Consider the following 20,344-nt stretch of genomic DNA (forward strand, 5'->3'; position numbering starts at 1 on the left):
TAGTTTGTATGGTTTTTTAAAACTGAATTCTTAGTTTGGTGTGTTTTGTTGCATTTAATATCAATTACAGGCAACACCTGAATTCTGTCAATAGTCATACTGTGCTAGGGTTGGAAGATAAATGAAACTATCAGCTCTCTTGACATACTAAGCACCATTAGTTGCCAATGAATTTATCCTGATTGTTACAGTGACTTAACCGAGGTAACGTTAGCAATGTTGATCTTGAATGTGTGGCGCTGCCTCGTGCATTGTTTGAATAATTATTTTCCGACCATAAAGCAATATTTTAGGGGAAACAGCTATCAACATGTTGTTTAAAGAAACATTATGTGGTAAAACACCTTCGGAATCATTTTGATGGTACACTGACTTGTAATAGGGGAAAATGGCATCTCCGTCAATGCAGCTGTGTTATTAAAGTTGTGGACTCACTAGTTTTAGATCATAAGTAATGTATTCATAACAAATGCAAATGTTTAGCCCTTCTCTAACTTTAACGGGGATAAAATGGTTCAATCATGTGGCTCTTCTAAACTTTCCAAATGTTATTGGTACACTTTTCTATAGAAATCAGTCAGTCAGCCACTTCTTACACAATGTAAGTATATGGGCAAAAGTTTCTTGGGGCCAGTGTGCACCACGTGACAGACCCGGAAGCTGTAATTCCATGGATTTTCACTATGTCAAATTTGCACTCAGAGGTGAGCCGTCTCACTTAAAGGAGCCGTTTCATAAAGCTGACTCATTCGCAACCGACACATTGCTATTGGAGTGCACTGTAGTGCCTGCAGTTAGAAAAAAATGCCTTAACATTAAAGTCTGTCTGAGCAATCTGGGCGATTTTCAACCACACTGAAATCCTCCAAAAGGGCTGGTACTCACGGAACACGACTGCAGCTTATTTCTACTATAGTATTCAGAGGCAGGACAAACTGCCTTGAACATTTGTATAATTTAATAAATAACTATAATACTAATCATAAATATAATAATAATAAATGTAATTTATTGTTCTATTCTTTTTTGTGGCCAGATCTATCACCCTCTATTGGACAGTCACACCAGCCTTCATCTGAATTGAAAGCCTGCGGGGATGCAAAGCTGTTTACATCAATTAATTGCCACTTAGGGACTACGTATAGATGAATGACCATGCAAAAAGGAAATGTATGTCGTACAAAGCATGAAAATGCTTGATTTGGTGGTCAAATATGACAAATATTTGACCACCAAATTGTCCAGTATTACATGCATGCCAACCATCTGAACACTCAACAGTAATTCCTTTGGGGTCTGAGTTAGTGAGGTTCCACACACCATCTGTTTCATGTTATGATAACAGGAACTCTCCCATCTTTTCAAAACTAGCAGATCAAAAAAACGTACCTAAAGCAGGTGCTGTATTTTAACTAAGAAGAGAGATTAATAATGAAATCTAGCAATTAAAGTAGTAGTACAGTAGTAGGAACAGGCTGATATTTAGGTGGACTGGTATCAGACAGCCAACCTTGTCCCCTATAAGTTGTTAGTATACAACTAATGTACAATAGCAAAATACTTATCAATATATTATAATGCTGTCTGGCTTATGGTGTTTTATCAATATAACAAGGAACAGCTTATATTGGATGTTTTTGCAAACGGTTTACTGCTATGTATCATATTTTTCATACAATATCCACTTGTGTTGTAGTACTCCAGACCGGTCTCAAGACCACTTTTAGATGGTTTTGGTCTCATCTCAGACTTGACCGCATTTGTACTCGGTCTTGTCTTGGTCTCAAACATAGAGGACTCAGGATTTTATTTCAAGACCAGTCAAGACCACAACTTTTGGAATAACAGTAAATTTCTTTTGCATTGTTTAATTTATTTAACATCCTAACTTTGAGTAGATGTAAAACTTATTCCTTCAAATGCAACAAATGACGCTAATTAAAAATGTGTTGTTACTGTTAATGGCTGTCACCCCTCCAAGCCCCCCTTCATGCGCACTCCAAGAAAGTGAATGGTGGACACAGGTCTGGGAGCAGGAGGATATTTTAGCAAAATCTTCGTAATAACATTTAGCTGTCTAAACTATAAAGGAATAATCTGTCAAACAACGTTCAGAAGAAAACACACTGAGTTCTGTAAATCCTGCGGTGCAACCTTACGGATACGGCTCGGAACACGTTATTCACTTTTACTGCCACTTAGAAAGAAAGCGTAACGAAAGGTAAGCTATGTTTACATGACGTTAGCAGAGCTAGCTAGCTTACATATGTTTCAGGGCACTAATTTCAGTCATTTGCCACCTAACTAGATGCACAAGCTTCCTAATTTGGTTAACATATTGACGGAAGTAGCTAACGCAGTAAGTTTGTTTGATATTGGGGATAGGGCATGTGGTGACAACTTGAACCATTTTTGCTTCTGATGAACAATGATGAGACAGGTCACATACAGCTATGCACGTGTATTTTAGTCTCTTAAGTGTGTCTCAAGTTCAATAATGAAAAGGCACAGGTGGTTAGAAAAGTTTGGTAAAATGTATTTGGAAGAGAAAACAAAGGTGAATAGTAAAATTATCACCCAAATTGTAATTTGTGGACATCCATCACACTTTCTAGGTCAACTTCATTGTTCACCAGTACTTGCTTACATTTTGATTTTCACAACCTCTCTGATTGCAAAAGCGTGTTTGTTGCCCTGTTCTGACCTATTTTTAGAGATGTTGCTGTAAATCTCAACAATTAAAACAGAACTGCTGGCGAGAGCTACAGAAACAGGCTACTGGACTATAAGTACATTCCGTAAGTCGGGTGACGTTAAACATGTGATTTACGTTGCAGTTTGGTTAGGTTTAGGCAACAAAACTACTTAACGTCATGTGACATAGTAAGCCACATGACTTAACTCAAACAACTCAATGTTTAGTTGGTTTCACGCAAAAGTCAAGAATGGAATTAGTTTTGACGCATCCATCCAACCCAACCTCCAACTACATCACCTGACTTTGTCCTGTGCTTCCACCATATGGTCACTAGAAGTCGCGGCCTAAAAATAAATGTAAATATGGGTCGTAATAAGCTGCTGAAGAAGAATGCATTTTTACACTGAAGAAGTGGAGTGTGCTGTGGAAAGGGATCGCTTCAAGGCAAGTATGGCAAGGAGAATGATTACAGCGACCAATAATTGTTTCAGTGTACATGTGGCATGTTAGCATTGCATAAAGAATGAAAGACAGCAATTACGTTTATTCCAAAACACAATGGGCAAAGCAAATTACTTGTATATAACGGCACTCTGTGGGAGACAGGGCTGCAGACAGCTACTCTAAATAGATACAGTAAATTCAGTACACCGAGTAATGCATCTCACTTTTGGCTTACAGTCCAAAATATGTCATACTGTCTCCTGCCATAACGCAGCACACCTCTTGCCTTATGTGTCACATCTATTTGCTGTCAACTGGGGAAAGTGTGTACTCAACTTGTAGCATGCGCCGCACTTCTGTTCTCACAGGAAAGTTTCACTGTTCCATGCAGTCTAGCTGTGAGAGTGATAATTGGGTAATGAGTAAATAAACAGCTGGAGTCCCTGTGTTTTGGGTCTTAAAAAGGAAAAATGGTTAAATGTACCACTAGATATTGTGTTTGAGCTGCACAAACTGAAAGACACACACGGTCCTCTCCGACGCTCCCTCTAACACTACTGGGTTAAACTTGTCATAGAGTGAGCAGCTATTTGGGGGCCATCTTGTTGTGTGTGTGTGTCTCCCTGGCTGAACTGCGGGGAACAATGACAGGAAGGAAGCAGGCTGGAGGTGAGTGAGGTGTGAGAGCCCTAAGAGTGTGTATCCAAGCCCTAATTAACTCTCTGCTGCTTCCTCTCTCACTGGCATTCCTGCCTTCCTGGGGCACATGCCAGTTACACGGATGGTGTGTGTTTGCGCGTATGTGTGTGTGTGTGTGTGTTCTGTATGCGTGTGTATTTGCAAGCACCATAATATCACTGTCACCATCGTTTGTTCCTGTGCTCTCACCCATCCTCCCTTCCCTCCGCCTGTTCGCCTGGCACGCCTGCCCTCCTGTGTCAGGTTATGTGAAGCATCCCGAAGTCACCGGATTGAGCATAATTACCCTCTGCTCGCCGTGAACCCTTGTCCCCCAAACAAGAGCTTTCTTAGACTGTATCCATAAACAAACCAGTACCCCCCCCCCCCCTGTGCCACCCACTCATTATGGGTGTTCTTCTCACAACAGACCTGGTCAGAGAGTGCCCCTGAGTCTGACAGCAGCTTTTTAATGACATCTCAACATGGTAAATGTTCTCTAACAATACTATCTTGTATAGTAGTTTCTGACCCTCTTCTTTAACCAGGAAATTCAGCTATAAGTATGAGGGCGCTGCTGCTTACTGGAAATATATAAAACCAAAACAAAAATAAGCGATTTATTTATCCCAAGGTGCGCCAGCCGTGCGGCCCCTCATTTTGCTAAGCCCATAGCTTTAAGTAGCCTTGTCAGAACTTGATGCCAGCCATTAAAGGTAGTGATGATGCACAACAGCACCCCCCACTCTGACAGCCGCACTGTCGTCGCCAAGCTGCAAAGCTTTAATACACGACTAGGAAGGCGTCCAAAGACCAGAATAAATAAAGGACGGAAAAGATGAAATGCATGCGACAGTGAGGCAGACAGCTGAACAAACGTAATGACTTAGAAAATAGGCCTAACAGCTCACTCTTCCCCCACTCTTTGCACAATCAACCATGTAAATTATTGAGATATCATGAAAAATAAGTAGTTCAATAAAAAAAGGCCCAATTATGCAGTTTAACTGCATATATCTGTGTTTTTCTCCTTGGTAATGAATGGAATGAAAAAGACTATTGTTTATGTGGAAAACAGTGGAGATCTAACAGATCCTGGAGTGTTTCAGAGTATGGAGTAGATCCAAAGCAAAGAGGGCTCAGACCACCACATAACACAGCTAGCTGCCAGCCTTTATCTCTCCACCCAACAAGGTTATCTAAGATATCAAATCAGGTGAACTTGACGTGGCTCACTTCCAATCCGAGTCAGGGTAGCTCCGTAGCTGCGGCGGCACTATCTTTGAAGCATTAGCTGAATGAGTCCTGAAGAAGAGAGAGTGCAAAGGCTGTGTTAAATGTCCATTGTTTTAACGGTTTGAGGCTTTATCTCTGTGTTCTCCAGTGGCACTTCCTCAAATAGTAATACCCTGGGAGTCCAGGGCGCTTTGAGCTGGGACTAGCCCTCTTCCTCTGGTCCTTACATGTGATCTCCTTGATTTTAATGAGGCCACATGGACCCCCTGTGATGTACTTTGGAGGATGGGGAGATCCCGCGCTCGCTCTGAGGCCGTGATGGTGGTTGAACACCAATGACCCCTTCTCCCCCTAGCCCTCGTTTTAGAGGGCCTCTCCTGCGCTTCTAATGTTTTATTAACCAGGTTCACTGGTTCACACTCTTCTGAGGAAATACAACAGCCTGTCAATCATCTATCTGTAGAAAGTGCACTGTGCCTTCACAATGGGCCCTGCATGTATCACATGCATTGGATCGATAAGAAATCTTTCTGACTGCTTCACAGAGGAATGATGAAAACAATGCTGCACCTGAATATTAAACAGACTTAAACAAACACACTAATTAGTCCTGTCATGTAAGCATGATGAAAATGTTTAAGTATGCTTGCAGATCTTTCTGAGTATTAGCAAAATTAGAGACCTAAAGACAGTGACAGGCCAGTGGACAGACAATATGTATATGTCGGCCTGTCCAACTCTTCCTTCCAAAGATATTTAGACAAATAATGACCCAGTTAAATAAAATGGGGTATGGATATTCATGGCTTTCAAGGGGAAATTCTTCATTAATTTAGTGACACCTTCCATCTACTGTCTACTGCACAATCCAAATTAAAGTAGCAATAAGTAATGTCAAATGTGAAGGAGAAGCTTGTATTGACAAAGCCAAAGAAAATTATCACCAGACTCTGCACTACAGCCAGCATCTTTACAGTTTTGGTTTCATTCTCACCTCCAGTGTTGGCTGTAACTACTGAAGCTACAAGCTACTCAGTGGGAGCAGTTAAGCTACAGCAACACTACTACTAACACCTTGTTGAAAGTAGCAAGCTATACTGCAAACTACTTCTAAAAAAAATAGCTTAATACTTTTTATTATCTAATGTTAAGAATTATATATGTTCAATTATAACAAACAAAAAAAACAAAACAAACCGGCACAGACCACAGTCTGTAGTATATTTCTATGTAACTAGCAGCATTCCAACATGTAGTATTGCTACAGTACTCCCTAGTGCTCACCGCTTCTATCAGTGCTGCTTTCAGCCACAGTACCCTGTAGTATGCTACCTGCCCAGCACCCTACTGCAGACAAAGTTAGACAAAGCAACTAGCTGGGGAACATAGAGAGCCATTTATTGTTTTGTCAGGAGTTGAAGGAAACCAAAAAAAAAAGAAGCTAAAAAGAGAGTCTATAGTGGTCATACATTAATCAGCAGGACAGAATTTCCACTTGACCAAAACTTTGGTCAATTGACAGGTTTAATGAAAAAGTAATGTATGGATTTCTTTGAAATGACCCTCTGACCTTACATAAGAAACATCAAAATAGATGGCAATTACTTTTGCTAAACATAATCATGATACCTAGAGGATAAATCCTCTAGTAGCAGTGGTTTTAATGACCAAAAGTCCTTTCCTCTAGTGCCACCCATAAAAAAATTATACATGTAATCCAGCTACTTGCAAGGCTCCAGGTATAACAAAATCATCACTATATTGTTTATCCCATTAATGAATGACTATTACAGCCTTTAGGAGCTGCAAGCAAACAGTATTTAGACCCTGAAAACATCCTCCTCAGCATGCACATTTGTGTGTGTGTGTGCATCCACTATATGACTTGTAAGACAGAGAGAGAAGGCGTGTCACTGTCAACATTATTGTGTATTGTAAGTGTGTTGGTGTGCCCTTTTATTGTGTGCGTTCACACAAAAATTGGGAAATGGCACTGAGTCAGATGTGCCACTGTTGAAGGTGAGACAGGAAGATGGGGGTAAGACATGGGAGAGAGGGAGCACGCCTAGACAGGATCTAAGACAGGCCTGTCATGTCAGCATGGGGCTCAGCACCTTCTTTAACACAGCCACAGAGTCTGGGAAACTTAATTGTTACAATATTTCACCTTCCACTATAGAAATCCATAATTTCACCTCTTTTGTCAAATTGGAGCTTTGTGTAGGTATTAATTATAAAAATGTTAATTTTGTCATTTTTCACAATATTTTTTTCTTCTGTTGGCTGATTTTTAGCTAGATAAATAATTATTTTCAATAAAATACTGCTGACACAAATATGGTATTCATGGACTTTATTAATCCACTTAGTTTGGAATTTGTTATGATGTCGATTGGAGTTAATAAAAGTGGATACCAACAAGGGGTGGACTGCCACAATAATAACCGCTAATTTTGTGGACTAACTCTATTTGTTGATGTAACAGGTACCAAACCAGGTATAGTCTTAGCTTCTATGTTTATCTTTAGACATTTGCGACTGATCATTAAAGTAGCCAATGTAAACATTGAGTTTTCAAGGTATGCTATGGCTATGGGTGCACCCTCAAAACTCCAGAGAGATAGGCTAGACACAATAAATAAGCCTATAGGCTACACTTTTAAAGAATAGAATGAGATATAGGCCTATATATGCTCAAATGTTGAAATTTTATCTTTATGCTTTCAGAGATTCAGCACAGAAGCTGGTGCCATGGTAACTACCGAGCATGTGCTCGCGAAGCGCTTATTTGCCTGTCTGTTCACGGATGGAGCGCAGTGAGACCCTGTGGAACCAAAGAGTAGGCTACCTACGCAGGAGGAGCGTCACTCCATGTCTGAAAAGGTTTATACGCACACACAAACGCTAAACAATGAGGCCAGCTGCGTGGAAGTTCTTAACACGGGCAGAGAAAGAGAGAGAGAGATAACGCGAACAAGGTGGATGTGCGATTGTTCTGCTTGCTAGATTATAAAAAAAAAAGCTTGCCATATTACCGCTGCCACTAATCAAGTTGACAGTTAACGGCAGGCCAAAACGGCCCTCAGGCCACCGGGAAATGTCCCGACTCTAGTGATACCAACTATAGGTGGAGATAAAGTTACACGATAATAGATAATAGATAAAAGCAGCTAAAGGCCAAGGTCCAAGCTTTCAGACAGGGATACATTACACCTAGAAAACGAAAGTTAGCTGCTGCACAGAGTTGATGTTTTTTTGTGGCTGTGTTATAGGCTGCAGTCTGGCTGACAGTAACAACACTGGTTTGTGCTTCATAGAAAAGCATTATAAACTAAACCGTTTTGATTGACTGTATGTAAAAAAGCTCTCCAATTACATGGATAGATGACCAACAGCATGCCAACTGTTATATGCACTAACAGGCGAGCCACATTTGGGACCATTCTTATATACTGTGTGGGACACAATCCCAGATGGTTCCTAGAAAAGCTTAGGGAAGCGGCTGTGCGCTGCTCTTTCAGGAATAGTTAACCAGACGTACACTTGCCAAACCAACCACTTTAAAGCATTTTTAAAAAGCATAAATCTTAGAATTGTGTGCATGTCTTCTTCTTCTGTGTCTTCTTTGCCTTGTACTGCTGTGCCAAGCAGCAATGGGCTCATCCCTGACCCCTGAGGCCAGAGTGCCAACAAAAGTTGTAATGGGTGTTTTTCCCCCCAATGGCCACAAGCAGTTTTTAGTACTTACTATTATGTGTATGCTTAGTATGTGCAATACTAAATTGTGTTTTGCATTCAGTGCCGCTGGGTTTGTCCTTCAAAGTTTTCCATACAGATTTAGCCGAAGTTGACGGATCTCTTATGCAAGTAATTTATCATAATCTGCAGTCTCTGTTAAGGTAACTGGATCATCAAACATCTCTGGTCCATTCTGTTCAAAAATTTATTCTGACCTTTGCACAGTTATTCTGGAGGACCACATACACAGAACGTTGGATACACTAGTCATGGTTCCTAATCACTAAGGAGTTTCACAATGTATGCCACGCGTGTATGTGATTTCATTTCACAGGCATGTACAAAGAGACCCAGAAGTATGCTCATAGTTAATGGAAGCTGAGACAACATTAACCTCCTCTCATGTATCCAGAGTGAGGAGTGGAGTCACTTCACACAGACACACACACTCACCTTCCGCAGACATTGTTTTTGCTATATATATGGGGACAGTGGATTACACTACAGTACATGAATGTCCTAGGAGCTTGCCCTAACCACACCCAAAACCAGGAACTACTGTAGCCCGGGAATTCACCTTAACCAACAGCCCCAAAATCAATCCAAAAATGTCTTCAAAAATCCATTGGACCGTCAAAATTGGTCCCCATAAGTATAGAACTACTAAACACATGCACGCAATTCATAGAAGTCTGAGGAGAAGTCTATATGAAACATCTGTTCCAGTCACGGCATCTCTTTCTCAATTATTCCAACATTTGAATCCACACAAGTCATTACCTCGCACCTAAATCAGCATTACCAAGCAGAGAAGGCGGCACACACCTCAACACTTGTAAATCTAATTTCATTTTGAAACCCACCTGCACTCGCTGGCTTGGATCAGCAGTTCCATCCCTAACAGTCCGCAACAGGCTGTTTTCAATTGCTAAGTGGATGAACATAAACTTAATGAAGCACTGAGAGTTATTGAGTTCAGCTCATGTCCACCTTCTCACACACGCAGACTCATGATAGCTATGTATTGTTTTGTCATTGCTTATGCATTTCCACTTTGCCTCAGCTTCCACTGCTGATAGGTGCTATTAAGTCTGAAAATTTATGAAACAGCCCGCTGACAAGTCTTTGTCAGTCCAGGGCCATAAACACATCAGTACAAACAGAGCGGGTTCCCTTTTATTAAAAGAAAAAGACCTCTTGACTCCACTCAGGCTGTAATATTTTCATATATATGTATTATTCTGACTAAAAGTATTTTTAAATTCATAGAGTGAAGGTTGTTCTCTTTCTGTGATAACTACAGATGGGACAATTTCGGCGCTGTGTATGTTATTTTTAGAATGTAGTACAGTCATATATAAAGCAAAAGTAAGGAGAACTTGCTATCTTTGAGTCTGTCTTCTGGGTCTTGAATAATAGTCATACTCAGCAATTAACCCAACAAGTGTGCTATCACTAATGTGATTAACCTGAACTAATTAGAAAATGTCATGCAATATATCCAAATAAAATTTAAAACCACAAGCAAACATTAAAGAATCAGGCTCACAGGAAATTTATACAACAACTTTACAAAAACCTATCCTTAAGAGGCCATAATTTGGCTGATTTGTTCTGTTTTTCTTTCAATAAATATTGCATAGAAAGTAAACAGATGAAGACGACAGTAATGGCCAGAGTGGTGAGTTTACATTCTGCTCCTCTTGTCAAATGGACCCTCAGTGGGAGCAGAGAAAAGGCCTTTCTCTGTGACGTGTCCCACAACATTGTGGTGAAGGGCAGGCTCAGGAGAGGAAAGTGACATTTAGGAAGAGCTAAAACAATGGAACAGTAGTGCTTTAATGTCTCATAAGACGTCCTCTAAACATGCCTTTTCCATCTGAAAGCATCTCCATGCTGAGTCAAGTGCACTAACTGTGCATGAAAGAGCTTGTTCCCTCAGGACAAGGCTGCCTGATACCCCCAAGAATAAACTGGCCTTTAACTGCCAAGCTCTGCACAGCACAAGATACACAGACTAAAGCTCCCTGTGCAAAGGGGACAAAACAACACTAAAACTAAGGTTACAAATCCCACACTAAAGTATAGCCTCTACAAGTAACATCTGAATAAGATCTGATAAGGGATGTCATGAGTAAATCTTTGATTTCTCTTTGTTGTGTGGTTTTGTAGTTATGGAATGTAATGAGATACTGAAAAACATGTTGATGATGAACATTGGCAAGTGAAAATGGCAACATTTTGTCAAACTTACTGTTCAAAAATCTGTTTCCTGTGCCAATAAAGCCCAATTTAATTGAATTGAGAGGGTTTGAATTTTAATTTGCTGTTAGTTGTAACAGCATGTAGTTGTGATTTCATAGAGGAATTGTGGTTAAATACTTTAAAAGGCACCTGTTACAAAATAAAACTTGTGATAGAGACAGTCAAATGTAACAATGTATTGTGGGAACAATTGTACGAGAGAGCCCACTTTGACCGGGGAAACGAGAACAAAAATTTTCAAATGTAAGAAGGACAGAAAAATTATGAGTTGTAAATTATACATATAAGATAATAAATTCAAATTATTTACATTACTAAGTTTAAACTATGACAGGGACAGAATTCATGTCAGAAAGGTCATAATTGTTAAATCTAAACATGTATTTTGACAAAGACATAAGATAGTGAATCAAAATGATGTACAGTTTTACACACTATACTTCATTCATTCACAATTGTGACTTTTCCAAATTTTTCTCATTTCTAACTTTTCATCTGTTTGAAGTTTTTGTTTTTTTGCTTTTTTTTTGATACTAAGTCAAACTTAGTATCTCATTATTGTGACTTTTAGTTTTTGAGTATCTTCTTCACTCTTAGAAATGGACTTCTTTACGTTTCACTGTTAGTGTTTCATATGACAAACATTACTCAGAAATACTGGGTATGAGGACAATAAAAGGGGTCCTGACCCAAGCACAGCTTGACCTCTGAATTATAAACACAACACTCTCAAAGATTTGTTACAATTTCTTTCAGACGTACTCTATATTTGAACTATTGCTTTCCAAGAATTTCCCTTTGTCAATGTAAGATTAAAATTAATGGAAAAGAGAGTCACCCACATGCCCCGATGGGTAGCTCACAACAATTTAGAATGGGCTGCTCAGGAAAACAAATATTTTTTGCCAAGTGGCTGTGGTTGTGAAGTACATACGTCCTGCAGCTCTGATTTTACATCCTGTCACATCAATGATTCAAAGCACTCAATATAAATATTAAAAGTAATAGCTTCACTATTCAGCTATTACTCCATCATTCCCTGAAATCATCATAAAACATTCAGAGCCTTTTAGAAAATTTACACACTTGAATTTGATGGCAGGGAAAGCAGGCTGTCAGAGTGCGAGGTCCTGGAAGCTTAAATAATAGTGGAAAGCTGTTTATGGAACATGCTTTATTTATTCATCGTCTCAGAGTAAGGTCTTCAGTTTAGATGGAGCAGGAGAAACAGAGAGACAGAGGGAGGGTGAGACAGCGAGAAACATACAGTGAGGGAGAAAATCAAAGTAAGACCTGTCTGGGGAAAAAGCTGAAACATAACTCTTCCCACAGTGCAATAAAAGAGGGAAAAATGCGGAGTCCATGAGATTCTTGGCACAAGGTCAATCAATGGAAGGACTGGGTGCAGGAGCAGCTAATGGATTGTGAAGACACGTAGCAGGGTTATGAATTTTTAACCAGTTCCTCCTTCAGCCCAGACCTCCATAAATCAATGACGACTTATTGGAGAAGATCAATTATGCAAACTTAAAAACATTTAATGACAGATAATGAAGAGCTCCCTGGAGGTTAGGCTAGCGGGGTGGAACCTGACTCGTATTCCAGGAATCATTCATGGAGCAGGAGTCGAACTGGAGCTCTTAGCACAACTTTCAAGGCCTCAACTTAAACACCTTTCGGACAACTTAGCAGAGCAGCTCCTCCGTGGGAAAAAAAAACACTGGTGGAGATTACTGATGTGGGCAAGGAACCTGCATCTGTTAGAAATGCTGCACGGTTTTAAACATCACCCTCTGAATAAGCAGCACCTCAGCGATGAGTTTGTCCAGGTTTGATGTAGTTTTCCCCTGCAGAAGAAAGAGATGGCCACCTTAAAGAGCTCTGCGTATTATTGGCAACATTTTCCAAAGCTCATCATAAAAATGCCCCCAGGCTGCCCCCTGTGGTAGTAATCTCAAATCACTGAGCTCTAAACAATGTTAAGCACAAGCACGCACATTAAAAGACTCTGCAAATCTGTCCCCTCCACTCACATCGCGCACAATGCCTGTGACCCTGTCACCACATGCTTTTATGTAGTCTGCGTCCTTCGAACAATTCATGTTTAATGTATCACTTCTCTTTTTCTTGTCTAGCCATCTGTGCAGGCTGTTCAAACGATTGTACGGCAGCTTTAGCGCTTGTTATATCTCTATAGCAAAGTAATAATGCACCACGTGCTTTTTAAATTCTGATATTAAGACAACATTAAACAGGTGTTTAGGATCAGCCAGGCTTTCACTTGAGTCATTTGGGGATGCTGGTTTTCCAAACACTGAGGATGAGTCCGTACAATCCGCGACACTATTTGCAATTATCGACTTTGCTCAAACTGTGTGCTCACTGCTTAAGAAACACATGAGACGGAGATGGTGGAAGACACAGATACGGAGGAGGGGGGATCAAAGCGGATCTAAGCAAATGCATCATGGCTCAGGTCATTTGTGTTTACATCGCGGCAGGGATATTCATTTTTTATTACTCTAGGTACTGTATCAGTCCCGTTGACAATTCTTTACAGATGTGTGTGCGGGTCCCAGGGGTCTCTGAGCGGCATCTACAGGGCTGATGGAGAGACTTATAACCAAGCTCACATCTGTCCCTCTTGTCGTTATTATTTTCTCTGGGAGAGCAACCTTTTCATCACTCTGACAGTGGAAGAGAAAGTGCTTTTCAAATGTAGTGAATTCCCCTGTAAGTACAGTACATTCTGAAAGAGTATGTGTCTTTTATGAGTGACGTGTGTTTGGTTTGTTTCTCCCCGTCCATAATGCCAGAAGGTCATTTATCCCCCTTCGATTCTAGTGGTTGAAGGAAGTAAAGAGGCACTTAGCCGCCGACGCCCCATTTCCTCTCGATTGTTCCAAATGTACCTCTGAGACATGTAGTCATATAATTACATATCATTTGGAATGACATTTCATTTACTCATTTGCTCTGTTATGGTGCCACATTTTCTTGTCATTTATTAAAGCCCTTATCCAGATACATTGTATTTTGTAAATCAGTACTCGCGTCGCTGGGATTTCTTCCCCCTGATTTATAAGGTTGTTTCTGTTTGAATATCAGAATTTGAGTCGATCAGTGTTGTTTTTGGTACTTCCCGGGGCCAACGCATTTAAAATAATGTAGATTTTAGTTGTTGTTGATATGAAAACAAGGAAAGAAACTTCACGTTGAAAAGGAGAGGAGGTTAAAAAACACAAATATCCATGTGCTACGGTACACATTATCATAACAATTAAAAGGGAAGCAGTGGGGCTAAAAGGAAAGTCTGAAGTGACTAAGGCTGTCTTGGGGTTTGTGCAGGTACATCTTCACGCTCTGCTGGGTCTTGTCCAGACAGGAGAGATGACCCAGAGTCAGGCCAAAATGTTTACTGGCAGATGTGTTTTAAAGGAGCTCTCCTTAGCTGGTCATGGCAGCGGAAAATACCCTGCTGTTCAGTGCATCTGCAATTCGCTGCTCTTCCCAATTCCACCTACAAAATCCTGACCTTTTAAAGAAATGATGGATGAGCTGCCCATGCTACTGTTTCTTCCCCTTTCTCATCTTTTTCTTTCTTTCTTTTTTTCCCTTCATTCTATTGAAGATTGAAGCTCTGTCTATGTTAGGCTCCGAGGCAAATTCTGCCCTTCCTTTGCTCACTGTTTCAAATCACTTTAAAGTCTGATGCTGGCTTTGGCCAGAGCCCTTTGGCACTTGGCTTCTGTGCAGCGGTTCGCGTCAGGAGCTACGATTTGTGATTTGCAGATGACATGAGCAATGCCTCGCTTGTGGCAGTTGAGGTGGATTTGTAAAGCAAAGTCAGTAAAGTGCGATGTGATGTGACTGGGGCTTCACATCACCACTACTGATAAACTGATTCAGTTGGTGAAAACACAGTTCCCTGTTAAAGATAGTACACACATTATGTTTATCATGCTGTGTGTGATTTTACGTACATGCATATATATTTCTGCAAGGGTTGTGTTTACTGTGTGTGTGAATATTTCGACACACGCTCTGTGCATGATAATGCTGATTGTGGTTCATGAGTAAAATAAAATTTTACAACAGAACATCTATTTCAACAGTTCATATTATCATGATGTCAGTGGTAAATTTCTTTCTTATCTTTTTCCCGTAAGCACAATATTAAACATAAGGCCAGAAAAACTCTTCTTCCTTTATGCTGGTTAGAGTGCTAGATGTTCACTATTTTAGACCAAGTTATAAATATTTTTAAAACTAAAAACGGTGCTTCAGTTTTTACATCAATACTATTTACAAAATTAATAACAGCACCATCAGACTTTAGGTTGGCAAAGACTGGCTATAAAATGATAATCTATGTTTTTAAGCTCTTTCCAAGATTAAAAGGGTAATCATTCAGCATGCCAACTCTGCTTCGGACTGCCCGAAGAAACTTCACACACTGACAAATATCATCATCTCAATGTGATGCAAAAGCTACAGCAATATGATATATATTATTACTTTCTGTTTGTAAATCTGCTTAACAGCAAACCCTGAGCTATAACAAATTTGTGAATATACTGTACTTGAACAGATGTAAAAGTCAAATACTTATTTTCAGACACTACTGAGCTCTGCAATGGATAGTTTGAAACTGGAAAAGTCAATTCAGCGATTTCGAAAATTGACACCAGTCTCAAGTCTGTACGATAAATAGCAGCTGGTTAGCACAAAAAAAGGTGCATAAACTGATATTTATAAAAGAAGCATACACATAGTTTTCTAGAGCCAGCTGCGGGTGATACCATAAGGTGAACATGGAAAATAAGATGCAATAAAAATAATAAAACATGTTGCAATAGTTTATATGCCAATTTCCCTGACTGAGTTATTATTTTTTTGTAATGTGCAAATCAAGGGCACATTTATAGACTTTGAATTTCTTAGAATTGTAATGAATTACTTGTGATTGATGCATTATTTTAATTTTATCCTTGATTCTGAAATATTTTGTAAAGTCTCAATATTTCAATATGAGTGCATTAAATGAATCATTGATCGCCTTTCTGTCATTTGATGGTTGAGATATCAACACCGATGATGGCAGACAGGTGCGTGGTATGAATTACAGGGGAGTCGCACAAAAATCTGGACCCTGTACATCATTCTCTTTAGGCCCCTCCCTCCATCCCCTGCTATTCCTTCGAGTATCTTTGTGGGCCCTCTTCACATGAGGGCCTTGTTTACGCAGCCCCCCAGTGCTACAGCCAAGATGATGTAGGCGCTATAACAGGTGTGAATAATAGTCGTGTGCTGTTCTAGCATTGTTGGAAAACCTTGTCAATACAAAATAATTGCACTTCTTATTTTTGTATGGTTTTTTTTATTGACTGCTCTAATGAGTGGTGGAGCGTGAGGAGGCATCATTATGCACGCCGATGATTAAGGACTTTTCTACATCCACTTATGACTTACTGTGGGAGTGGAAATTAGGCTCATGCACGTCACACAATGATTGAGAGAACTGTGCATACGAACAGCTTTATACATCTGATGAAATAATGCTTATTCATTCTTCTGTTTTTGAGCAGACACACAGTTTTAGTCTTGAATCTACACAGAGGTTCTTGCATATGGCTCCTGGAGTCTCCGCTGGCTGTCACAACGGGACTCCAGAAAGTTACAGTGCCTTGCTAAGAAATAGCACATAACTCCCCGTAAAACCACCACTTGTTTTTATACTTGTTTTGTACAGATTAAACAAACAGCCTTTAGAGCTATTAGTAGGTGGATTTTCGTACCTTTGAACAGAGCTAGGCTAGCTGTTTCCAGTCTTTGTGCGAAGCTAAGCTAACCAGCTGGGTGTAGCTTGTTATTTACAGCACAGACAAGAGTTTGGTATCAATCTTCTCATCTCACTCCCTGCCAGAAAGCTATTAAGCGTACCAAAAAGTAGAAGGAGTCCTTTAACAGAATTCCTGACACTATATTATGGATTTACACACAGTTAGACTCTTCAAATGATAAAATCAACACTGTTTGTGTTCTAATTTTACTGTACAATGTTCAGCATTCTGGGAATCGAAGCATATCTTACTTTGGCCAACAGTTCTCCTGAGAATACAATATGCCTAGGGCATTGTTTAGTTTGAAAAATCCTCAACAAGAGCTTTTGCTGGATTCTATTGGTCCCCCTCTCAAAGATGAAATTGACAGAGTGTGTGAGATAGAGCAAACACAAGACAGAAAGCCTTGAGAGTGTCCCAGACAGTCAATCCCCTGTGACTGTGTCCACTAATAATTTACTTTTCAGGGGGAGATGTGTTTACCACAATTGATGTGCTAAAATATTGATAAGGAACATTTTATAAGCTTGGGAAGAGGATGACGATTGACTTCACACAAGGGCTGGGAGGGCAGAGAGAGCGTGCAGGGCCTGCTGACTGTTGCAATTACTACACTGTATGGACAAATACAATGTACAGTTACAAGATACACTTTCCAAATCTACATGGATACATATAAGGAATTTGCATGTAATAGTTTCATTTCAGCAATGAATATTTTGTAAATTTTGGGATAAAAAAGTGTGTAACCTTCCACTTATTTGATGTTCAATTTGACTTTGATTTGAAGAGGAGACGGTAACAGTGTTCAAATTAGTAAATAAAACAAGCACAAACACCATGTCTCCATCACATTTTCTACATGATTTCCCATCCTTTGAGGTTAAACTGCCACTCTTTCAATTATGTCATCTCGTTACATCACCCTCTTCTTCTGCTGTTGTTTAATGGCACTCAACTGGAGCATTAGCACCACCAACTGTTTATCTCCACAAACCAACTCCTAATATTTGCACAACAGTAGTGCTGGGAAATGCATACTCATTTGAGTTTTCTTTTTCAGATTTTCTGGAACTCTGGTTAAGATTAGTGCTGTATTTGGATGGAAACCAGCCTTTTCCTGTCTATTTTCAATTTTGCACCATTGTAATGAAAACAATAACAACAACAAAACAAACAAGGATGCCAACATGTCATATGAACAAGTACATCCCTTTTTTAATATAGTTGCCCAGTGTTCGTTATAGGCTCTACTGCATATAAACGCTGACAATGGCAAGAGAATCAAGCTGTGCTTAAATTTTTGAAGTGCAAATGTAATGACATGGTAGTATTGATGGCTATGCTAGTGACACATGTGGCCTGGGGCTAGGTCAACAACAGTGAGTCTTTCATTGTAATGCTGGCTCTACAGGGACCCTCGGACACATGCCTCTGCCCCTCCAGCCGTTCTACAGCAGCCGAAGCCCACAATCCCTCGCTGATGAGACGGAGACGCTGCCTCCTTTGTCCATTGGCCTTGTGGATCAGGAAGGTGTTACTCAGGCCGTCAGACGGGGTGAGCAATATTCACTTAAATAGTTTGACCTGGCTCATCACTGATGCCTCTACCTTTTCACCCCAACCTCTGAACTCTTATAGCCACTGTATCATTGCATTCACAGCTGAGCTGGAAGTCTGCCCAGCCTGCCCACCGAGTTGCCCCCTGTCCAAATAAATTAAACTGCAGGAAGGGAAGGCGAGAGTAGAAAAAGACGAAAGGAACCATGTCTCGACAGTTTAATTATCCAACACAGCTTTTTGAGGCCTTAGGAAACAGCAGGTTGGATTTGGTCTCCTTAATCCCAACCTGCCATAAACACGTCCCAGACCTCCATCGGCTGACCCAGAGAGGGAGGACTGGGTGGAGAGGGCTGCCAGTGTCCCTGGACTATTACTGAGAGGTCTCTTCTTAATGTTCTGCCATTAAAATCCATTTCTGCCTTTATTACTCTTTTTTATATTAGTCATTACTTTATAAATTACTGTGACATTAGACTGACAAATGGACAGTATATAACATATTAATTTAAATCACATGGAGTAGAAACAATTAAAGTAACATATATACACTATAATGACAGTAAAATGTGTGTGTGTATATATATATATTCTTTTTTCTTTGTAGTAGGATAAGTAACTAAAAGTACCACATGTGTCATCTATCTATCTATCTAACTAGGTTGAATTAGTGCCCATCAAGTGCTAGTCCAGTCTTGAATTTAGATTTTCAAGAAATAGTCTGCTAAATGATTTATTTAGCCAGGAGTAATAGTTGACTTATAATGTTTTAATGTAAACAATCTAAATTGCAGATAAAAAGAAATTTTAATTTCTAGGTTTTTTGAGAGCCTCTTTTATAATTATCATTTACAATATTACTTATTTAGGGATGTCAGGGACCACAGGAATCTGCTCTTTAGGCAATATATTGCTACTTAATTTGCTGAATAAAGAATATTCAAATGCACCTAAACGTGATATAAAGACTGGCTTGATATTTAATGGTCTGCACTGTTTTATAAAACTATGTGAAGTTAGGAAATGTATATGTATCGAATGATTACCAAGCACAGCTACATAATTTCAAGTAAAAGGTTTTTATTTGAGAACTACCTAAAAATGACTCAAACTCAAAAATCTGCCTACTTTTGCTAAATGTATTGGTTATGAAATTAACAGCGGTCTCTCAGTGTGTTGACAATCTTAATAAACAGTAATCAGGATGATGTTTTAATGTCATATTAAATTTTTAGGTAATTTCTGCTCACTGTGGCTTCAGGACACCATTAGTTTTCATGTATGGGGTTTAACATGTATATTTAATATTTCTCTCACCTTATTAGAGGCATGATTTTATCGATTTCTTCCTGTGTCTTCCTCTTTCAGCGCCAACAGCTGTGTTTGCTGGGAAGCATTTAATAATAATAATAAGCTGAAGTATCTTAGGGATGCCCTACAGAGAGTGAGCGGTGCAACTTTGCCCTGCGCTGACGAGCTGTAAGAACACTATGCATCTAATATAGCATAGAGATGATCAAAACGTCCCGTCAGGCTCCCACACATCCTCCTTTCTGTCAAGATCCAGCTCCACTGTAGGACGTTAATGTGGCGAGTGTGTCAACATGGTCAGATGAAAAACAAAAATAGCTCTGCATGTACTGACAGTGATAATGACAATAAATTGGTGAGGCTTCTCTGTTGAAGGGCCATCTTTCCTTTACAAAACACATGGGAGAAGGAAACTGTGACAGAATAAATTGGACATACAAAGTGATATTAACACTGCTATACTTTTGAAGTTGCTGCATGTGTGTAATATCAGCTGGCATGAAACAGATACGAGACAGGGATATCACAGATATATATATACACCATATTTCAATGGTGATAATTTGTACTT

The 20,344-nt window shown here is 39.7% G+C and overlaps 1 long non-coding RNA gene across 1 annotated transcript; it reads left to right on the forward strand.

Annotated features, from left to right (window-relative positions):
- The first annotated feature begins 2,025 nt into the window (after positions 1 to 2,025).
- Positions 2,026 to 19,317, forward strand: LOC123971526. Its single transcript, XR_006825216.1, has 4 exons — positions 2,026 to 2,221; positions 7,784 to 7,939; positions 18,317 to 18,460; positions 18,567 to 19,317. It is a non-coding gene; the product is annotated as an uncharacterized LOC123971526 (long non-coding RNA).
- Positions 19,318 to 20,344: the final 1,027 nt, after the last annotated feature.

The sequence above is a fragment of the Micropterus dolomieu genome, linkage group LG05, assembly GCF_021292245.1.
Source record: "Micropterus dolomieu isolate WLL.071019.BEF.003 ecotype Adirondacks linkage group LG05, ASM2129224v1, whole genome shotgun sequence".
In the NCBI taxonomy this organism is placed as follows: domain Eukaryota; kingdom Metazoa; phylum Chordata; class Actinopteri; order Centrarchiformes; family Centrarchidae; genus Micropterus; species Micropterus dolomieu.